This window comes from Felis catus, chromosome F2, assembly GCF_018350175.1.
Source record: "Felis catus isolate Fca126 chromosome F2, F.catus_Fca126_mat1.0, whole genome shotgun sequence".
Classification (NCBI taxonomy): domain Eukaryota; kingdom Metazoa; phylum Chordata; class Mammalia; order Carnivora; family Felidae; genus Felis; species Felis catus.
In genome coordinates, this window is record NC_058385.1 from 47,952,501 (window position 1) to 47,960,075 (window position 7,575).

General features: G+C 45.5%; 1 protein-coding gene across 3 annotated transcripts in view; it reads right to left on the reverse strand.

Moving 5' to 3' along the window:
• The window catches only part of NCALD (neurocalcin delta), a 404,491-nt gene extending 397,191 nt beyond the window's left edge, over window positions 1–7,300 (reverse strand). For all 3 annotated transcript variants that reach the window (XM_019822967.2, XM_023248608.2, XM_045049528.1), the window contains exon 1: window positions 7,166–7,300. The gene's annotated coding sequence lies outside the window, so the exon portion shown is untranslated. The remainder of the gene's footprint in view (window positions 1–7,165) is intronic.
• Between the last annotated feature and the right edge of the window lie 275 nt (window positions 7,301–7,575).

Sequence of the window (7,575 nt, forward strand, 5' to 3'; positions counted from 1 at the left end):
AAGCCTAGAAACTAGAGCCTATACTGCTTCTGTTTCCATTTCCTGAAAGACGCCAAAATCCTTAGCCTTCCTCGGAGCATCGTTTTGAAAGCATCTGGGAAAGCCCCAGGTGAGAAGCCAGAACAGGGCCAGTGTCTCTCTCCCACTCGTTTCCTCGAAGGCCACTGGGCAAAGCAAAGCAAGGAAACTTCCATCTGAGGCAGGGGTCAGACTGGTTTTTGATAGCCTCTTTCACTCACGCCCCATGTCAGAAACAAAGAATGGTAGATTTTCAGCTGTCTTGTTCGTTTGGTGGTTTAAAGTTACAATAAAATTTCAGTAGATCAAAAGTGTTTACAAAACCCCTGCTGTGTCAAGGAACCTAGAACCCAAGCAGTAAATCAAATCTAGGGGCATCATGACAGAATCCAGCCACCAGCCCCTGGCATGGGCGAGCAAAGACTTCTCCCCCAAAGCCTCTGGAGGCTCAGCCGTGCTAATACCTTGATTTTGGACTTCTGGCCTCCAGAACGGTGAGAACAAACATTTCTGTTATTTTAAGCCACCCAGTTTGTGGTAATTTGTTACAGAGGCCACAGGAAACTAACATAAGCCCTCAGCCACATCTCTCACCTATGGCCTCAGCCTCACAACCTCCGGGAATGGAAAATATGAGGCCTTCCAATGCAGCCCATTTTGTTTGCACAGGGAGCCTACTTCTGAGCCCAGAATAAAAAATTAAAAATTAAAAAAAAGCACAGAGCTTTTTCTGGCTAGAAAGCCCTATAGTCATGCCTTGGGGGAGGGGGGGCCCACTAGTGACCCCACACTAGACATTGCTTTCTTTCTCCATTCACTCCTGCCAGGATAGCACAGAGGGAAATACCATCTCCCTTGTACTGGAAACTCTTCTAAAACGCAGCCCGAGGTCTCATTAATGTTTAAGCGGCCAGGTTACACTGTCAACTCCTTTGGAGCTTTTCGCTAAAAGCAAAACAAAACAAACATATCTTTCTCATACAGGTTTCAAGGACTTACTGTTATCCCCACCAATTACATAGAAAAGATATTTTTTAATTTTTTAATGCTTTATTTATTTTTGAGAGAGATAGAGGCAGAGTGCAAGCAGGGGAGGGGCAGAGAGAGGGGGAGCCACAGAATGTGAAGTGGGCTCCAGGCTCTGAGCTGTCAGCACAGAGCCTGATGCAGGGCTCGAGCCCACAGACCACAAAATCATGACCTGAGCTGAAGTCGCATGCTTAACCAACTGAGCCACCCAGGCGTCCCAGAAAATATTTTTTTAATCTCAATACAATCATTCAGTTATGACACATATGAAATACGTGTTGTTATTTAGGGGGGGGAAGGGGGAAATTCTGAGCAGTCACTTCCTCTACATTTTGAGAGCCAAGCTAAGTTTGTACAAATCAGATTATTCCCAAAGAATCTAAACACACAGGTCTGGGGGAAACCTAACATTCCAGATCTGACTGGATGTACAGTGGAAATATTCCCTGGGTTTCTATCCCAGCCCCATTAGTTATTAGTGACCTTGGGTAGGTCATTCAACCTCTTGATGCTTCAGTTCCCTCACCTGTGAAATAAGGATCATCATAGCAGTGTTCCCTCCTGCTGGATCCTCTCTGTTTTCCTCTCCAGATCCAGCCTCACTCCACTCTCAGCCCTAGGAGGCTCATTTCTAGATACAAGGTAGTCCTTACATCAAGTTTTCTTGCCCTCTGGCTTCTGGTTAGGTTGAGAGGCACCAGCAGAAATCAGAGAGGGGAGAAAAGAGTGGTTGGGGACCCTCATCTGGATGCCTCCACACCAGGCCACAGTTTGAGTGTAGCTATATTCCTCTACTGAAGAGTAATTCCAGAAACCTCTCTCTCACATCCCCCTTTCAGGGCTGGAGTAGTAAAGATTTACATGCATTGCTGGCCACTCTTGGTGATTTCCCTTAACCCTGCCCACATATTTATGGGGCGCCTGCGGGGCTCGGTCAGTTAAGTGTCTGACTTTGGCTCAGGTCACGATCTCACAGTTTGTGAGGTCAAGCCCCGCATCGGGCTCTGTGCTGACAACTCAGAGCCTGGAGCCTGCTTCTGATTCTGGGTCTCCCTCTCTCTGCCCCTCCCCCACTCATGCTCTGTCTCTCTCTCTCTCTCTCTGTCTCTCAAAAATAAATAAACACTAAAAAAGAAAAAACCCTGCCCACATCTTTGTAAATAGTCCCTTCATTAAACTTTCTTCAGTTATACCCTTTGAGTATGTCATCTGCCTCCTTAGGGGACCCTGGTTGATAAACCGTTGAAAGGATTTTATCAGAATCAATTAATGTTTAGAATACTGCCATGTTCACAGAAAGTGCATAAAGGCATTTGGAATCATTACTGTCATTATTAGCAGCAGCAGTCAACTTAACTCGTCTGTGGCATCTTTGGTCATGGGATACCTCGGTGCCACATTTACCTTTCCTCCCCAAGTCCAATACCATTTAGTGTGGCAATAAATGTAATATCCACAGTTGTATAAATGTGGAGAAAACTATTAGGTTCTCTTTCATCTGAATAATTAAAATAACCCCCTAACTCTTCTGCTGTCTTTCTTCTCTTCACTCTCTCTTTAATGTGGGGAAGTGATCATGCTCTTGCCACAAATACTCAACAGCTCCTCCAGATGAAATTCAGATTCTGCTACCGTCCCTCACAGTTTGATCCCAACCTACTTTTAATACTAAGCATTTCACACCCACTAGGACGGCTATTGCATATTTTTTAAAAAACCGAAAACAGCAAGTGTGGGCAAGGAAGTGGAGGAATTGGAACCTGTGTAGACTGCTGGGGGGCATGTAAAATGGTAGCTGCTGTCAAAAACAGTATGGCAGTTCCTCGAAAAATCATACGATAAGCAATTCCACTTCTGGGCCCAGACGCAAAAGAATTGAAAGCAGGGACTCAAACAGATATTTTACACATCCACGTTCATAGCCACATTATTCACAATAGCCAAAAGGTGGAAGTCACCCAAGTGCCCACTGACAAATGAATGGATCAATAAAATGTGGTCTATCCATGCAGTGGAGTATTATGCAGCCCTAAAAAGGAAAGAAATTTGGACACATGATACGACATGGATGAGCCTCGAAGACATTATGCTAAGTGACATAAACCAGTCACAAAATGACAAATACTGTATGATTCCACTTAACATAAGGCACCTAAGGTCGTCAAATGCATACAGACAGAAAGAATGAATGGTGGTTGCCAGGGGCTGGGGGGAGAGTTGGGGGCAGGGCGAGTTTTTATATAATGGGTTTAGAGTTTCAGTTTGGAAAGATGAAAAAGTTCTGGAGATGAATGGTGGTGACAGTTGCACAAGAATATGAATGTACTTGATGCCACAGAACTTTAAACTTAAAAATGGTTAAAATGGTAAATGTTGTGTTATTTATATTTAACCACAATAAAAAAAAAGATAACATTCAAGAAATGCTTATCGCTTGCCTATCACACAAAACACTGTACTGGGGACATGTCAGCAAAACACACTGGAAGGTCACTGTCCACACCAAGGGGGCTCTGCTCCTGCACCTCCTCCCACATGGTCCTCCTTCCAATGAGTCTGTCCCCTAATGACGTCTTGCAATTTCATGTTGAAATCTGAAATTCTTAAAGGTAGGAGACTAGATCTTATTCATCACATATCACTGGTACTTAACACAGTGTTGAACATGTGGAAACTGCCAAAGAATATTGGTTGAAAATGTGAGTAAAAATCCAGCCAAAGTAGTGTGTGTCTTCCTTTTCCTCCTATCTTCTAGCCAGCCAGCCAATACCTAACATTTCTTGTAGTTAGCTATATTTTCAGAAATAAGAGGACAGAGCTTTTTACTAAACTCATTTCAAACTGTTCTGTTAATGGAACGCCTGGCTGGCTCAGTCAGTGGAGCATGAGACTCTCAACCTCAAGGTCGTGAGTTCAAGCCCCACGTTGGACATGGATCCTACTTAAAAAAAAAATTGTTCTGTTCATAAACAATTCTACTAAGTGTAGAATAATTATACTAAGGGTAGAAATTGTGGGTTGCAAGTCAGAACTCAACTGTTTACTAGCCATGTGTCCTTGTGCAAGTTACTGAGTGTCCCTAAACTTGTTTCCCTCATCTATACTAACAGCACTATAGTGGACATCTGTTGCTTTGCAATCCAACATCCATTGGCCCATCTTCTGGTGACAGTATAACAATGTATTCTAACAATGTTCATCTGGAAAATGACCCTGCTCCTACTCCTTAGCCTATGGCTCAAAGATAAAACCTGTGACCAAGCCCAAGCTCTACTAGTATATGGCCCTCCAGCCACAGGAAGAGGCACTGGATCCTATCAAAGCCAATAAAGTCACAGCTAGTCATTGCAAGCGATGCTGGAATAGAGGGTCTCACTTTCTAGCTGGATTTAAGCCCACAATGGTTTAAATGGAGCCTAAAAATGGTGCCAACTTCAAAAAACAAATCAAGAAATGGAGAGAGAGAGACACCAGGTCCTGGTAATGATGCTTAAACCCTGGATTAAGCCATACCTGAAGTATATTTCTCTGGACTGAAGAGTTAGAAGAGACAAAATAACGTTCCTTTTTTTTTTTTTAAAGTTGTTTGACACTTGCAACAGAATTGAGTCCTAATTAAAATATCTCCTGAAAAATTATTACAAAGTTTAAATGGGATCCTCATGTACATACATAGTACGCACTTGATAAATGGAAGCTACTAATATTAACTATAGTGATAGTTTATGGTAATGGTAGAAATTTCCTGGCTTCTTCTAAGGATGACTTTTTAAATTGGTGCACTCTGTCCCTGACGTCTGCCTTCATTATCCTTCAATGATACTCTCTTTCACGGTGACACAGATAGAGGGGTGGTAAGGACAAAGATTATATGCCACCACTGTCTAATCCCGCACCCCAACAGACACCACTAATTGATCACAGCACTCTTTCCTGCCGAGCCTGGATTCAGCCTTGGATTCCTATTCAGCCCGGGTCTCTAGGCAGCCACTATCAATCAATCAAAGATGATATGAGAGGGGCGCCTGGGTGGCTCAGTCGGTTAAGCATCCGACTTCAGCTCAGGTCACGATCTCGCCATCTCGCGGTCCGTGAGTTTGAGCCCCGCGTCGGGCTCTGGGCTGATGGCTCAGAGCCTGGAGCCTGCTTCCCATTCTGTGTCTCCCTCTCTCTCTGCTCCTCCACCGTTCATGCTCTGTCTCTCTCTCTCTGTCTCAAAAATAAATAAACGTTAAAAAAAAGATTTTTTAAAAAAAGATGATATGAGAAATGAAACCTATGGTCTCAGCTCCAGAACAGCAGTTGACAACATTTTTCTATAAACCACTAGGTAGTAATTATTTTAGGCATGGTCTCTGTTGCATATTCTTCTCTGTATTTTGATTTGTTTTGTTTACGGCCCTTTAAAAATGTAAACAAGCATTCTTGATTCCTCAGCTATACAACCCCCCACGCCCGTTCTGGAGCCTAGAAATCAGACTCAGGCTGTCCCAGGGAACTGGGAACCACCTTAGCTCCCTCTGCATGGATCCCGGGAACCCGGTAATGGAACGCTTGGAAATGCACCCACAGAACATACTGAATCACCTGAAATGTAACAGAGGAACTCTGCTCTCTTCATACCAATCCCAGGACAAGCCGAAATCCACACTCCAGGGGAAGCCACAATCCCAGGAAGAGCTACAAAGTCCATGCATGTGGTAACATTCACCTCTGCCTCCAGAACCAAATTCACTGCACGACCTCTTCAAAGCGCTAGACCTCTATCCGTCACAGCCAAATGTGAGACCCCCCCTCACCTTTTTACGAGTAAAGGGAAGAGTTCAAATCACTACATCTCTCCATTATTAGTCTGACCCTTTATAATTTAAACAAATACCTCTGAAATGGTGACAAGATAGCATGCCACACTGCTTTTGACCAACATCTTGCTCCTTAGTTATTTCCCAACTTTTTTATGGTACAGTACTATACTAAAGATTGGTTTTGTCTTTCTATTATTCTCCACGTTTGCTTCTGGCTTTAGTGAGAAGAATTAAACTTTGTTTGACCTGCATTTATTTATTCAATTCAACAAACATTTTCTGAGGCCCACAATCCACCCCTCAAGGCACCTGCAGGTAGGGAAGACTGACTGATGTGTAGATGATGATGCAGGGCGCCAAGCTAGGGCAGCACAATTAGCTGGGAACGTGGGGGGGTGGGGGGCAAGAGGTCTGCTGGTAGGCAGTAGGGAAAAATTCACAGGAGTTGCCCAGACGAGGAAGGGTGAGCCCAGCTCAGTGCTGAGCTGAAGCTACACGAGGAGAGGCTTGGGAGATGAGGCTGGTGAGGAAACAAGAGTGAGGTCATGAAATTCCCTGGAGCCCGAACTCTACCCCGAAAGCCACAGAAAACCTCTGACGGAAATTAAGCAGAAGGACTGGAGTCGGATTTTTGCTTTCAAAACGAGCATTCTAGGGGCGCCTGGGTGGCGCAGTCGGTTAAGCGTCCGACTTCAGCCAGGTCACGATCTCGCGGTCCGTGAGTTCGAGCCCCGCGTCGGGCTCTGGGCTGATGGCTCGGAGCCTGGAGCCTGTTTCCGATTCTGTGTCTCCCTCTCTCTCTGCCCCTCCCCCGTTCATGCTCTGTCTCTCTCTGTCCCAAAAATAAATAAATAAAAAAACGTTGAAAAAAAAAAAAGACAAAACGAGCATTCTAGTTGCAGTTCGGAGAATGGACTGGGGCAGGCGCGTCCTGATGCAGAGCAAGGAGCCGGTGTGAAGGCCACTGGAGCAATTCAGGCAAGAGAGAAGGTCGTCAACTAAATCAGTGGCAGCAGGAAGAGGGAAAAGGGGGCTTGACAACAACAACATACGACGAGAGCTCACATTTATGCCGCACTTACTAATGACAAAGCACTGTGTGACGTGCTTTCCGTGTATTAATTCATTTTATCTGCCCAACGAACCTGAGATAGGTCCGCAACCTCTTATCAACCTCATGCCACAGATCAGGAAACACAGAGAAGTAAGGAGCCCAGGGTCTGGGAGCTACTCGTGTCCCAGCCAGAACTCAGAGCCTGCGGTTTGGCGGCACAGCCCATGCTCCTCACAGCCCATTCACCTGGCACACTTACAGAGAGCGGGTCCTCAGGACTGCTGCTGACTAGCTGAAACGGGGGAGACTCCGGGGCAATTTCCAGGGGCCTAGCTGGGGCACCAGAACACTTGGGTTTCAGCTTCTCCAGCCTCCTCCGCTGACGGAAGCCCCTCCCCAGATCTGTACTCAGCTCCCAATGGTGCCCCTCCCATACGCCCACACTCCCATCACACCACCCCCTCCTCCTCTGCCGCCCCTGCGTCCTGCATTTGACCCTCAAACACAGGCGTCTCCCAGGCCGAGGTAAAGACCCACAGGCATTGCCAATTAGGTCTGAGAAGCCTAGACCGAGAATCCTGCTCTTGGTAATACAGCTGCTTAAGTCTGTTATTTTCAAGTCAGACAAAGCTGGGAAAACTTTGAGCAAGCGTGTGTGGTTTCCTTCTC